This window comes from Pimephales promelas, chromosome 7 (assembly GCF_988280905.1).
Source record: "Pimephales promelas chromosome 7, fPimPro1.hap1.1, whole genome shotgun sequence".
In the NCBI taxonomy this organism is placed as follows: Eukaryota; Metazoa; Chordata; class Actinopteri; order Cypriniformes; family Leuciscidae; genus Pimephales; species Pimephales promelas.
Genome location: NC_142775.1, coordinates 37,968,643 through 37,983,492, shown reverse-complemented (window position 1 = coordinate 37,983,492; position 14,850 = coordinate 37,968,643). Strand labels below are relative to the sequence as shown.

At 35.0% G+C, this 14,850-nt stretch overlaps 1 protein-coding gene and 1 long non-coding RNA gene across 3 annotated transcripts in view; one reads left to right on the top strand and one right to left on the bottom strand.

Moving 5' to 3' along the window:
• Positions 1 to 14,569, bottom strand: part of grb14 (growth factor receptor-bound protein 14) — an 84,737-nt gene extending 70,168 nt beyond the window's left edge. The window contains exon 1 of one of the 2 annotated variants that reach the window (XM_089133437.1): positions 14,455 to 14,569. The gene's annotated coding sequence lies outside the window, so the exon portion shown is untranslated. The other variant, XM_039683472.2, reaches the window with a different exon arrangement.
• On the top strand, positions 8,592 to 12,429 carry LOC148978403 (uncharacterized). The gene is made up of 4 exons (XR_016169351.1): positions 8,592 to 9,399; positions 10,327 to 10,455; positions 10,941 to 11,029; positions 11,764 to 12,429. It is a non-coding gene; the product is annotated as an uncharacterized LOC148978403 (long non-coding RNA).
• Positions 14,570 to 14,850: the final 281 nt, after the last annotated feature.

Genomic DNA, 14,850 nt, shown 5'->3' with positions numbered 1-14,850 from the left:
CCAGGTGTAAATGGAATCGTTTTGATAAATCAGAGCTATCCGATCTGAGAAAACGCATGAAGTGGCCAGGTGTAAACAGCCCCTAAATGTAATGTTAGATGTCCCTCTAGAGGGTCGAACGTGTAACAACAACCACAGGCTATGGTGGCATTGACGATCCATAAGAATGTGTAATGTTGTAAATATTAATAATAGGATAAATTTGAGAATTTAATATTCGAATATTATTCGAATATTACATAAAATAAGGAATGGCATTCGAATAGTATTATAGAGGAAGATTGACAGTCCTAATATAGAACCTTAAAGGGTTCTAAAGCGCTACGTATTTGGAACCCCTAAAATGCGATGCATGTGAATGATCACACAATTTCAATTAATCAATATCACACGAAGAGTGCCTTTTCAGTTTTTACCCTCCAAAAATCAGCATGATTAAAATGTGATATTAAGTTACTACAACAGTTTAATAAACAATAATTTAATTACAACTGCAAAATGTTGCAGAATAATGTAATATATGAATGAATAATAGCCTATAAAGAACCTTTGTGCCAAAAGGGTTCTTTCTCGTCATTATCATCATTTTTTTTTGCATAAAAGGTCCTTTGTAGTTAAGTAAAGATCCCTATGCTACATATATAGAACCTTTTTTTTCTAAATTCGGTTCGTCGACAAGCAATCTTTATTATAACATGTGTTGTTTAACATACTGTACATAAACGTTGCATCACTAATAAAGAGAAAATAAGAATAGGGTGTAAAGACAGATGCAACACTGTGTCTTTTGACTTTTCAGCTTGTGACCTAGATTTACTAACAGCTTGCAACAGCACAAACCCTCTTTGGGTTGTTCAAAAATACTGTCAGGACTTACTAAAGACACAGTGAGAAATTAGCAATGAAAAAGTGTAGGTAGTAATTTTTGACCTCATTGCAAATGCATATAGGAGTTTACCAATCAGATGCAAAATGTATGTGCAGAGGGAATTAGGTCTACTAAGGTTTGCGGTGGTCCGTTTAGTTTATGCCCGAAAAAAAAAAAAACTGAATTTGTGCATTGTCAGTAGATAACCCGCAGAACTTTCCACTCCCATATGTGCTTTTATTAGATTGCGACCACATAATAGTTTGACCTTTTTAGTAAATCTGACCTAAAATAATTCACAGCAAAACACTAGGTGGATTAATGCGTTGGTTAGTTCATATGCTGTGATGATCCTATCTTACTATTTAAACTTCAGTTTTCAAGAAAAAGGAGACTGTGGCATTGAAGAAACTTCATAAAGTCTTGAGAGGAATCAGAGTCAGCCATTCTGCTCAGGTAAGGCTCATGCAACAATACACTTATACAAGTCAAATATGATCTACTTATTAATAAAATAGTATTTCATTCATGCTATAATACTTGACCTTCCCAAATGCCACCTCCCCTACTGAAATTACCATGCTAGTCTCTACTGAAACTGGTTGAGCAACAGTCTTTCTGGTTAAGCTATAAGATACTCAAAGGAGTAGTTCACTTATAAAATAAAAAAAAAATTGCTGATAATTTGCTCACCCCCATGTTATCCAAGATGTCCATGTCTTTCTTTCTTCAGTCGAAAAGAAATTAAGTTTTTTGATGAAAACATTCCAGCATTTTTCTCCATATAATGGACTTCAATGGGGTCCAAACGGTTCAATGTCCAAAAGACAGTTTCAGTGCAAACTACAAACTGTTCAAAGGGCTTTAAACGATTCCAGACGATGAATAAGGGTCTTATCAAGCGAAACGATTGCTCATTTAGAAACAAAAAAAAAAAAAACATGGAATGGAATCGTTTAAAGCCCTTTGAACAGTTTGCAGTTTGCACTGAAAGTGTCTTTTGGACCTTGAACCGTTTGGTCCCCATTGAAGTCCATTATATGGAGAAAAATCCTGGAATGTTTTCATCAAAAACCTTTAATTTCTTTTCGACTGAAGAAAGAAAGACATGGACATCTTGGATAACATGGGGGTGAGTAAATTATCAGCAAAAGTTGTTTTTTTTTTTTACTTTTTGTTCAAATGTTTGGAAATGTCTTTCCAAACCAATATTATGACTTTGCAGAAGTCAAAACTTTAGGCTTTTTTAACAATGTTGGAGTCCCAGACAACACCAAAGTCATACAGGTTTGAATGGTGCACAACCTTAATCAATGCATTTATTAAACTCAATTAATCATTCATTAAAGTTCAACTGTCACGATGCTATTGAAATGAAGGACTTTCTGATTTGTTGCTTTAGATTAAATCCCTTTGACAAATACAACACAACCAGCCCATAAAAGTGAAAGGTAAGAAAGATAAGATATGTGAAAAGACAGAACCTGCTATCAGATGCAATGATGACATGCTCTGTTATTTACCTTTCAGATCAAGTATTAATGTGCTTCTCTTCGGTCAAAGTCCCTCCTGACGGGGATTCACAGCAGTTTAGCGCTCTAACTATTCAGACCAGACAGCACTGTTCTCGGGGAGGACTATTATGTTAAAGTTTTAAACTTCAGTGCTTTTTCCACATTTGCTGTACTGACTTTGTCCACCCACACAAGTGCCAAACTGCTCTGAGGTGATTATCCATCATTATGGCATATACTTCACCAATACTGGCATGGCATCATTATTGGGGCTGATACTTCACTCACTGTTACATAAACATTGCATCATAAAATAAAGAGACAAAATATGTTCTAATATTTGCAAAAATTAATTGGAATAGTGTGAAAAGATTCAACACATTTTTCAACTTGACACTAAATTAAGTAATGCACTGCAAAACACTAGTTGGTTTAATGCATAGATTTTTGCATGTGCTCGGACACCACCAGCTCTTAAAAACTCAAATTAGCCGTTTTGATTAGGCATTGCATAGAGAGCATGGAAAATGTTTGAGCGGATGCAGGTTTAAATCTGGCTTGCAACCATTTCTTATCATCTCTTCCTCCATCATCATCATCATCATCGTCTATCTAAACACAAGGCAAAAAACGCCATACACTCTCAGAAAAAAAGGTACAAAAGCTGTCACTGGGGCTGTACCTTTTCAAAAGGTACACTTTTGTATCCCAAGGCTACATATTGGTACCTTAGTGGTACATATTAGCACCTGAAATGTACATATTAGCTCATGAAATGGACATATTACCACCTAAAATTGACATATTAGCACCTAAAATGTACATATTACCACCTAAAATTGACATATTAGCTCATGAAATGGGCATATTAGCACCTACATATGCATATTAGCACCTAAAATGTACATATTATCACATAAAATGTACATATTAGCACCTCAAATGTACATATTAGCACCTCAAATGTACATATTAGCACCTAAAATGGACAAAAGTTTACCTTTTGAAATGGTACAGCCCCAGTGACAGCCTTTGTACTTTTTTTGTGTAGAAATTAAAAAAAATATCCAACACAAGCTACCGCCGTCTCAGAGAACTGAACCATCAAACCAGACGTTTTTTTCCTTGTTAGGACTTGAATAAAAAATGGCCTGTCTTCACAAATAATCATGATACTGTATCAAAGATTAGAAAAATGTAATTAAATGTAGGCCCATTTCAAGAGTGAATCAGTAAATCAGCATATTAGAATGACTTCTGAAGGATCATGTGACGCTGAAGACTGTAATGATGCAACGATGATGAAAATTCAGCTTTGCATCACAGAAACAAATTACATTTTAGCAAACAGTTATTTAAAAGTTAAATCTTCCTGACCTCAAACTTACAGTACACTCTTAAAAATAAAGCTTCTTTGTCTGCATATTTGGTTCCATGAAGAACCTTTAGATTCCACAAAATGTTCTTTTTTAGAATGTTCATTTTTAGAATGTTCTTCACACTATAAGGGGGCGGGAACGCTTCTTTTTAGAACTGTTGACTGGAAGGTTCTTAGGGGAACCGAAAATGGTTCTTCTATGGCATTAATGAATGAAAGATTCCCATTTGGAATCTTTATTTTTATGTGTATCATCACTACAAAATGCTGGGGTTTTTTTAACCCAAATTTGGGTCAAATACAGTATGTACTAACCCAAATGTTGGATTAAAAAAAATGCAATTTATAAATTTAACCCAACATTTGGGTTAGTACATACTGTATTTGACCCAAAATTGGGTTAAAAAAAAAACAGCATTTTTTTAGAGTGACATAAAAATAAAGATTCCAAATGGGTGTTTTAGGGTTAGAAGAACTGTTTTCGGTTCCCCTAAGAACCTTCCAGTCAACAGTTCTAAAAAGAACCATTCCCACCCCCTTATAGTGTGAAGAACATTCTAAAAATGCCCAATATAAAGAACATTTTGTGGAATCTAAAGGTTCTTCATGGAACCAAATATGCCGACAAAGACAAAGAACCTTTATTTTTAAGAGTGTAGTGTGTGTATATGTACATTTACATGAGCTTCATCACTGAAAGGGTCTAAGACAAGGACACCCGAGGAACGGGAAGCATGGAGCTCCCAAAATAGGTGCAGGGCTAAAACACATTCTTCTGTTATCAGTCAATGCAAACGCTCTTAATTACATTAGCGGGACGTGAGAGGAACAGCTATTTCAGTTCAGCCCGACAGGACAATACACACATCTCAGCTACAGTAACAGGGCTCAGTCAGAAAGCTGATGATCGATGAAAGACGAGGAGAGAGCAACGGCGACATGCTGAATGAAGCGTGTGCTAATAGATAACCATATAAGTGCATCCGCACGGATCATTTTACCTTTCCCTAACACATCTCTCCGCAGCGCTCAGACGATCTTCACTGTCAGTTTTGTTCTTGCTGAGCAAAATCTACTTTGAATGTTACGTCAAATAAAATTTTTTAAAAATCTTTTACAAGAGCGAACTGGCCAAGAAGGCAGCAACAAGTAACATAAAAGCCAGATCTGCAAATGCACAAATGTAAATCATTTTTAAGCTGATGTAACTCAAACATTGCCATAAAGTTTTGAAATCATCTGCATGGCTTCAAACTCTCTATCAGTTCTCATTAAGCCTAGTTCCCACTACATGATTTTAAAACGTCGGGATTTTAAGACTACATGACAGGAGTTGTTGAGCTGTTCAGACCACACGACACAACGTGATTGATCCGCAACAGGAGGTAACGCACTACACGAGTTGACAACAACTGTCACCCAATGATTCTATCTTGTCTACAAACCACGTTTTGTCGCGAAAAATCACGCGATAAAACAAACCGGAAATGACACACGCGCCAATACCCAGCGATGAAGACGAAAAACACAACGCGAATATGGACGTCAGACCGAAACTAGTGCTGCAAACTGTTTGCGAGATGATTTGCTCTGAGAAAAAAAAGAAAAAAATTGATTTACCCGACGACCTCAACCTATGCTTTGCTCTGATTGGCTGTAGCTCATGACATCACGTGAGGTTGAGTCGTGCGACAGCTCTGGATATCTAGCATGCTAGATATTTTTCTGGGCTCTGTGACTGTCTTTGATGCATTGTTGGCTCTTTCATACTAACAGATTGGCGAGCGTTCATGGCATTCACCATGTGATGCACGTTTGTGACTCTCCTGTTCAAACTTGGGAAAAGATTCATTCATTTTGATGAACGAGTTTAAACAGGAGAGTCACGAATGCGCATCACAGAACAGAGCAAAGCGAGCATTTGAGCTTATAAAACTTAAACTTTGTTATTTATTTATTAAATGAGCGGTCGTTTCTCTTGACAAGACCCTTATTCATCGTCTGGAATCGTTTAAAGCCCTTTGAAGCTGCACTGAAACTGTCTTTTGGACCTTGAACCGTTTGGTTCCCATTGAAGTCCATTATATGGAGAAAAATCCTGGAAAGTTTTCATCAGAAACCTTAATTTCTTTTCGACTGAAGAAAGAAAGATATAGACATCTTGGATGACATGGGGGTGAGTAAATTATCAGCAAAAGTTTTTTTAAAAAGTGAACTACTCCTTTAAAATTCGTTTTAGAATTAAATTGTGCATAAATAGGTTAACCACAAACTGTTTATGTCTGAGAACCTTAAACGCATATGAACCTGAAATGACATACACTGTGTGATACAGTACAAATATTTTCATGTATTGTCCCGCATTTTTCTTTTCTGAAGTTGGCAACCCTAGTTCTCCTCAGGCTCAGGGTTTAATTCAGTGTTTGTTTGCGGTCTGTCCTGTAATGATTAATGCTGTCAGGATGTAGATCAGCAACACACAAGAAGCTTCTGCTGCTGGTTTTCCCTGTCACGACCCATCATCCGTCACGGTGACGACGACATCGACTGACACAAACGTGACTTCTGCGGATAGCAAGGCCACTGCTAACTCAAACAATCTGTCTTCACATAAACCTCTATGTATGTCAGGTTACATATTAACATTCAAACTGGCACGCTGATTTCTCCATTGAAATTTAACTTCGGATTCAACCTCGATTTCTGCGCTAGCGGTCAGTCGGTTACACAGTATACAACAAACCCGCCATAAGAAAAAACATCACACATCTTGTTGTTTTCCTTGTTTCTCCTAGACAGTAAAACAGAAACGGTCTCTTCTGGAGTTTCAGGACATGTATACAATATGCATATTTTTTATTTTTCGTATGCATAGATATTTTATTTTATTTAGCCCAAATGTTTAGTATAAAACAGTGCATACTACATACTACTGTATCCCATGATGCAATATGCTTGTACTTTGCAGTCCCGTGACTACCATGGATGCCTGGCGGGCAACAAACGGGTATTTTCAACGTAGAGTCCTGTCTAGTAGCTATCAAGTCTGTTAGCGAGCTAGCGGCATAACTATGGACTAGTTCACTTTAAAAAAAAAAAACTTTTGCTGATAATTTACTCACCCCCATGTCATCCAAGATGTCCACGTCTTTCTTTCTTCAGTTGAAAAGAAATTAAAGGTTTTTGATGAAAACATTCCAGGATTTTTCTCCATATAATGGACTTCAATGGGAACCAAATGGTTTAAGGTCGAAAAGACACTTTCAGTGCAAACTGCAAACTGTTCAAAGGGCTTTAAACGATTCCAGACGATGAATAAGGGCCTTATCAAGCGAAACGATCGCTCATTTAATAAATAAATAACAAAGTCTAAGTTTTATAAGCTCAAATGTTCGCCTTGATGCGTGTTCGTGACTCTCCTGTTCGAGAACGAATCTTTTCCAGAGTCAACTTGTTCATTTAATTCGTTGAATGAACCAAATGACACAAAAAAAGATTCGTTCATTTTGAAAACGAGTTACAGGAGAGTCACGAATGTGCATCACAGAACAGAATTGGTGGTACAAAACAGATACCAATTCTTCAATAAGTTGGTAAATGTATTAATTTATTTAGATTTATAGCCAGCTTTATCCGCATACATACAGTATCCTCACATTAAGAGATATAAACTATATAGCAAATCTCAATTGCATGATTTCATTCAAATTTTAACTATATTATCATCCAGCTCTTTACATGTAGTTGGATTTATACAATGCAACTATAATGCAGCAAGATATTAAATATATTATTATCATGATTTTCTGTAAAGCTACTTTGAAGCAATGCATATTGTGAAACTTATTATTGGTACATAATATACAATTTAAGTATCACTGTATTTTGTGTAATCAGTAAATATTCATAAAGTTGATGATCTTATTTTGTCTGTCTGTTTAGATAATGTCCATTAAAATGTTCAATATCATCTGTACATGTATTTCATTTATTTATATCATTTATGAATTCATGGCTGGCTGCAAAGAATGTTTTGACATATGAAAGAAGAACTGCAATTAAAGATGAAGTGAAACATGTGAAGTATGCATGTCGGGACTGTTCTTTAACGAACATGTCAGTGATTTACAGTGGCGGTTATTTGACTGGGACAGAATAATAAATATTGTTGGCATTCCAGAAACCTGTTTTTGTCCCAGGACATTCAACATGAAACTATCTTTGGGAAAAAGGATATGTGAAGTGTAATTTAATTGTTTAGTTGGTCTCACGTCTAGTTGAATAACACGGGGAGGCGGGGTTTATGAGCTATACTAGGACCGGCCACTGGGGGCGATCGAGACGGTTTGGCTTCACTTTTGCTTATTCACACAATACAGCACAGCCTCTCATACCTATTTGCTTACGTATGAAATGGCCTCAGTTCAATTCTTCTCATGAAAACTCGCTCAACCTGAGATATTATGATAGTCTCCATCTTTATAAACTGTGTAAAAACCCATTTTGTGTTCCTATATAATCCCACTGGAGTGACGGCTCATTGGCAGTCAAAAGACAAAAAAGCCTGACTCTCTTTCCAAAATATTTCTAAGCCTGATTTGTTTTTATAGCCATGAAATCCAGAGCACATTTGCTCAGTAAAACCAGTTGCCTGTGTCAATGCTTTGCACTGGGGAACCGGTTGAGGAGTGACTATCACATGGTGTCTTCATTTCAGCGCATGAACCAGCGCCACACAAAAGACTCGCAGGACATACAAGAGCAGATAATTATAGACAGCCACCCTCCATCACTACAAGCCCTGCACTGTAAACCCTAATGTTGTCTTTACTTAAACAATCAAGTGTACTTGACTAAACATTACTTGAAATTGTGCATTTTGGCCGGGTCACTCAAAAATATAAGTTCAAATAACTAATTTACCTTCAAAATACAAAAACTTAAGATTCCAAGTGCAGTGAACTCAAAATAATGATTAAAACTTACAAAAGGTCATTTTCACAAATTTCTTAACTGTGAAATGATGATACATTCATACATGCTTTCTTCAAGTGCAAGGTGTCATTCTTATTTTACCAGAAAACAAATGGCTTTCATTTTACAATTATTGATCGTAGTGGAAATAAACGTTTATTTAAAACAAAAAAAATCCTGATACTTTAAACTTCATAAATAAACTTTAATAGGCCTATCTGTATTCAAGTGTTTTTTTAATACTGTGGGTTGCAGTTTTCACTTCACTTTTTTATGCAGTAAACAACATGTACAGAACAATAAAACAAACAAAATACTTGCTCATACATTTCACGTGCACATGTATGCCACGTGCCAAAATGCATGAAAGAGTTCCTCACATCAGCCACCAACCAAGTATCAATGAAAAAAAATATATACAAACTTACAGAAATACAGCGACGACGCATTATGTTTAACGTTAAATCAAATTCATTTCAAATCGGTTTAATTAAAATGTCTCTCTGATCTTCCTCTGATGCGATTGGCCACGCAAGCAGTTCTGCCTGGCAACAAGAAAACTAATGCACTAATTGGTGGATTTCAAAATTTTCGCATCGTCTGTTGCTGCTGCTGACACAAGTGCAAATCTCAAGACGGGAGGTTTTCTTTGTGTAACATTCTCGGTAAGTACAATTATTCATATATAAAGTTATTTTGTATGACTTTTTATCTCTGAAATATGTTTATTTAAATCCTTGCACGGTTAAAAGAGAACGCAGGCAACGTTAATTACAATATTTCCTGGTCAAACTTTTCCAACATAACGTTTTATCGATGGTTTTGTGATGATATGATAACTGCGATATCAAACGATTCTTTAATTTATTAGTTCAATTGCGTAATCGTGTATTTCTCTGCAAAAGATCATAGTTAACTTAGCCTAACGTTACTTTAGACCAGTCAACTTAGTGATGTTTTTTTTTTCTTCTTTTTTTCTGGTCAAACTTTGACAACCTCGACATCAATTAACGGTATTTTCTTCATGACTTTGTGATAGTATGATTATTGAAATGTCAACAGCTTATTTCTTATTTTACTAGCGAGATAAGTTAGCTACACATTTGATGATCTTTTTCCGTGCAAGAAAGAACATGGCAGCTACTGCACAGACCATGTGGGTTATTTTTCCCATAGATTTTTCCCGGGCAAACTTTGTCAGTTTTACTAGTAACTTTAACGTTAATTGCAAATATTTTTATGATACATTTCTGATTGACTGAGAATGATAAGTTTTAAGAACATTGTTACTATAGCTAGGACGAATTAGTGATGTTTCGTCACGCTTGTCACCAATAAGTTAATTAAAGCGATTTAATCATATGGAAAATACTATAGTCAATGCAAACTAGCAACTTTTGGTTACAAACAAAACCATGCACAAAACTGTTTGAGCATGAGTAGGCCTACTTGATTATTTTCATTTTTGAGTGGTCTAAGTTATTCCTTTAACGTGTTAAAAATATTTCTTAGCCTCTACATTTGTTTCCTAATTAAAGCATTTCTATGTCCACACTAATGTGATTATGTGATCTGTCTTTATCTCCCCTCAGATCTGCGTTCAACAGAAAAAACCTAAAACTGGATTTCTACTTCTACAGAACATACAGTTCATGGACCTTTTTACAGCCAAAAGGGGGACTCCTGGTCAGTACTTGGCTAACGTTTTAAATCAAATAAAGGTTAGTAATGGTTAATAATAAATAAAGGTTTTGTCTTATTTAAATAACTAACAGGATAACTTTTACTCACCCTCAAGGTGTTCCAAACCTGTATACATGTATTTGTTAAAGCTGAACACCAAGGAAGATATTTTGAAGAATGTTTGTAATTGAACAGATTTGGGTACAATTAATGTTCGTAGTATTTTTATTATTATTATTATTATTATTTTTTAAGCATGTAAAAGTCAATGTTGGCCCAAAACTGCTTGGTTACAAACATTCTTCAAAATGTATTCTTCCTTTGTATTCAGCTGAGCAAAGAAATGTACAGGTTTGGATTGGAATAACTTGAGGGTGACTAAATGATGACAGAAATTTCATTTTGGGGGAACTATCCCTTTAAAAGCATTTAATTTTGTCAGCATTTAATTGTATAAAAATTCTTCAAATATATTGATTAGTTGTTGGCATTAATGCAATTTTGTGTTTTCCTTTAAAATCAGCCCAGCCAACGGAGGTCCGAACCCTTGGGATTCGAGGACAAACTATCATGCTTGGAGATGATGGTGACTCTTTCTTCAAGTCATGCTTAGTAAGTGGATCTGTTCTTCACCTGTTTACATTAAAATAACCACCTGTGCTCCCATTAGTCTAAGCATTTGTCAAGCATTTGAAAATCATGTTGATTTTAAAGCAATAGTTCACCAAAAAATTGAAATTTGCAGGAAATGTTCTCACCTTCAGACTATTCAAGATGAAGATGAGTTTGTTTCTTCATCTGAAAAGATTAGGAGAACTTTAGCATTACATCACTTGCTCACAAATTGATAATCTTTAGCGAACAATTGCTCAAACTCGTTCAAACAGCTGATAAAAACATCACAATAATCCACACGTTTGCTCATTGGACTCTTACTTACAACACCCATTCGCTACAGAGGATCAATTTGTGAGCAAGTGATGTGATGCTACAGTTCTCCAAATCTTTTCAGATGAAAAAACAAAACAACAACTCCTCTATATATTTAATGGCCTGAGAGTGAGTGCATTATCATGTTTGGGTGAACTATTAAAATACAAATGTGGCAATGTGGTCTTCAAATTAATAAATGTAATTTATACTGCATACTTAAAAAAAAAAAAGTATTGTCTTTGCTGGAAACATGTACATTTTCATAAAGTCAAATGCATACTTGTCCATATAATTTGGGATTAAGGTTAGTGTTATGTGTTTTTAATAGATCTAGTGCACGTTCTGATAAACATGAATTCATAAACATTTGATTCCTGATCGTAATACTCTATTTATGTCTGTTTTTTCACTAGGTGTGTGATCATCGCAACTCCATCCTTAATGTGCCAGTGGGCATCTTATTTGAGGACACTGAACTTCAGCCCCCCAATTCCTTGTATTTAACTTCTACGATTGGAATAATACTTGAAGGACAAGTGGTGATTGAAAAAACGCAGGACCTCCCACAGGCTACGTGTCTCCTCTTCGGTCTGATCTACGCACTAGACCGGAATTACCCCAAATCACTTGCCAATCCAGCGTGTGCTAATGTCAATGGGACAGTATTCTCTCAAGCCTAAATTGCAGTCTCTGGCAAACCAGCTTTTTGTTTAAAAAACGTCACTGTGAGACTTTAACACCACTCTGAGAAATGTTCTACAAATGATTTGCAGAAGATATATTCAGTACTGTAATATTGTGCAAATATTTGGTCAAAGACACTGACTATGGTCACTATGCTTTACTTAGTTTGCTGTGATTTCATAACGCTTAAACAAGTAAAATGTAAAAACAATGTACATTACGTGTACATGTTCAGTACATTTACAAAAATTTGAGACTTAAATGTAATGTGTAAGTGATCAGAGTTGTACAATTGATAGTGCACTACTTAATGTTGGATACTGTTGCCACATTTATGTACAGGGTGTGACTCATTTCCATTTGAAATTTTGGTCAATAAAGACTCAAAGGATCAATATGTTGTTCATTGTTTTATGTAAGTGCAGTGTGCACACAGCTTACAGTCAAAAATATGAGCTTTAAAATTTTAAAATAAAATTACAGTTAAATTTTCATGTTGAGTTTACTTAAATATACAAGTACAATTGATATTAACACTAAGTTAAGTGAACTTTATTGTTTAAGTACATTAAATAATCGTCAAGTTTGGTGAACTAAACAATTTAAGTCAAGTCTACATAACTACCAAGTTAAGTAAACTTAACTATGCAAGTTTTGGGAGTTCTCATTACTCAATTAAATTGAGGGAACGAGTTTACTCAAATCAATTGAGTTAAATCAACTTATTAGGGTTTTCAGTGTGCATTCACACACACACACCTCTCTAATGCTCCATTAACATGCAATCTGGTCACTAACACACACTCGTGTCAGTCGACCGGCCCGACGTTACTGTTACAGACACAGGCTAACGGCTTTGAGTCCTCTTCACCAAGGCCAAATATAAAATATTGTTGGTTTAATTTAAAAAAATGAAGTAACCTGGTTGCCTTAAAATGTCAAGTTCATTGAAATGGAAAAAATGAGTTAATACAATGAAGGAGAATGATTTAATCACCAGAAACTCAAAATGTTATGTTATTTGAACTGCATAAATTATTTAAGTTGATTTGACAAAAGAAAAAATGTTGTGATTACAAATTACAGTGCAGCATATAAAAAAAATAAAAAATAAAGAAATATAATAATAATAGTAACAATATCATTATATTTCTTTATTGATTTGTTTGTTTTTAAAAATTGAAATAATAATAATAAAAACGTATTTCTTATTTGTATTTATAATTTAAATAATAATTATTACATTGTAACAAAAAGTAAGTACAATCAACTTGAATGTTTGTTATTTCAACAAATTAAATCAAACTGATTTATAAAATTAGTGGAATCTTGCATAATATAAAAAAGATTAAAATTACTTAACTTAATTTAATATTAAAGAAATAACTTATGGATCATATAATTTTTTACAGTGTATTTCTTAGATTTATTTTTTTTATCTTATTTAAATAATAATTATTATTAAATGTATTTATTGATTTGTTTATATTTTAAATAATAATAATTATTACACTGTAACAAAAAGTAGCTGCCTTAAATTAAGAACAATCAACTTGAATGTGTAACATAAAAAAGATCAAAATTGCTAGCTTATTTTAATGTTAAAGAAATGTAAAAACACATGTTGTCATAACTTGATCATATCAGTTTTTTTACAGCGTATTTCTTAGATTATTTATTTATTTATTTTACAGGACAGTTGATGGTAGCCACTTATTTTTGTATAACATTACTATGGACGTCAGTGGCTCCCATCAACTGTCTGGTTACCAACATTCTTCAAAATATTTTCTTTTTTGTGTGAACTATCCCTTTAAATCGGCGCCTGCGCTTCTCTGTCTGACCAGAAGATGGCGGTAGCTCAAGGGCCACTTTTACCTCAGAGCACTTTATCTTCTAATAAAACTCCAAACTGTTCAAATAAAATACAGAAAATTTGCAGCATGCATTAAAATAAATATGCAACTAAATAGCATATTGTTATAATAAATGTAAATAGGCCAGATAAATGGCACAACTTGTTGTAATAATGACTGACAGGATTCCTTAATTGATCCGAGTAAGGGGAAATCCTGAAATAACTCCTCTATATTAATTAAGAGTTTGTTTATAAAACAAAAGCATGACACAGGCTATAAACGCACAGCTATATCTCATTGCACAAAATCACGTAGTCCTTAAAGTAGTGTTAAATGACACTTACGAGTCTTCTCTCGTCCAGAACAGCAGCTGTGCGCGCGAGTAGTTGTTTTGCTGACATATGCATATTTCACATACTACAGTACAGTACCCTGTGTTACTGTACCGTGTTAAAGAGTGTCCCTGCCAAACCTAAGATCCCTCAGACCGCACTTTAGAGTCGCATTTGAAGGCGTTGTGCTCGTACAGTCATGTGATGTGTGTGTTATCTGTCTCTGTACCTGCTACTGCTCCGCGCGGCGCTCCTGCGGCTCCAAACGCGACGTCACGATACTGAAGAACACACACACACACGCGCGCGCGCGCACGAAACGCGAGGATGCAATCTGATGTGCGAGAGAGAGAGAGAGAGAGAGAGAGAGAGAGAGAGAGAGAGAGAGAGAGAGAGAGAGAGAGAGAGAGAGAGCGAGAGAGAGAGAGAGAGAGATGAAGGAAATGCAAGAAAAGCTGAAAGGAGAAAGCAGCAGAGAAGAGATGTTAAAATGTGAAAAACTGAAAGTTGAAGAAATGCAAGATTAATAAAATTAAACAATGTACATGCAAATCAAAGATGAAGAAAATGTATGAAAAGAAAGATGAATAAATTGCAAGACCGAAAATGCAAGGGTGTTCATCAA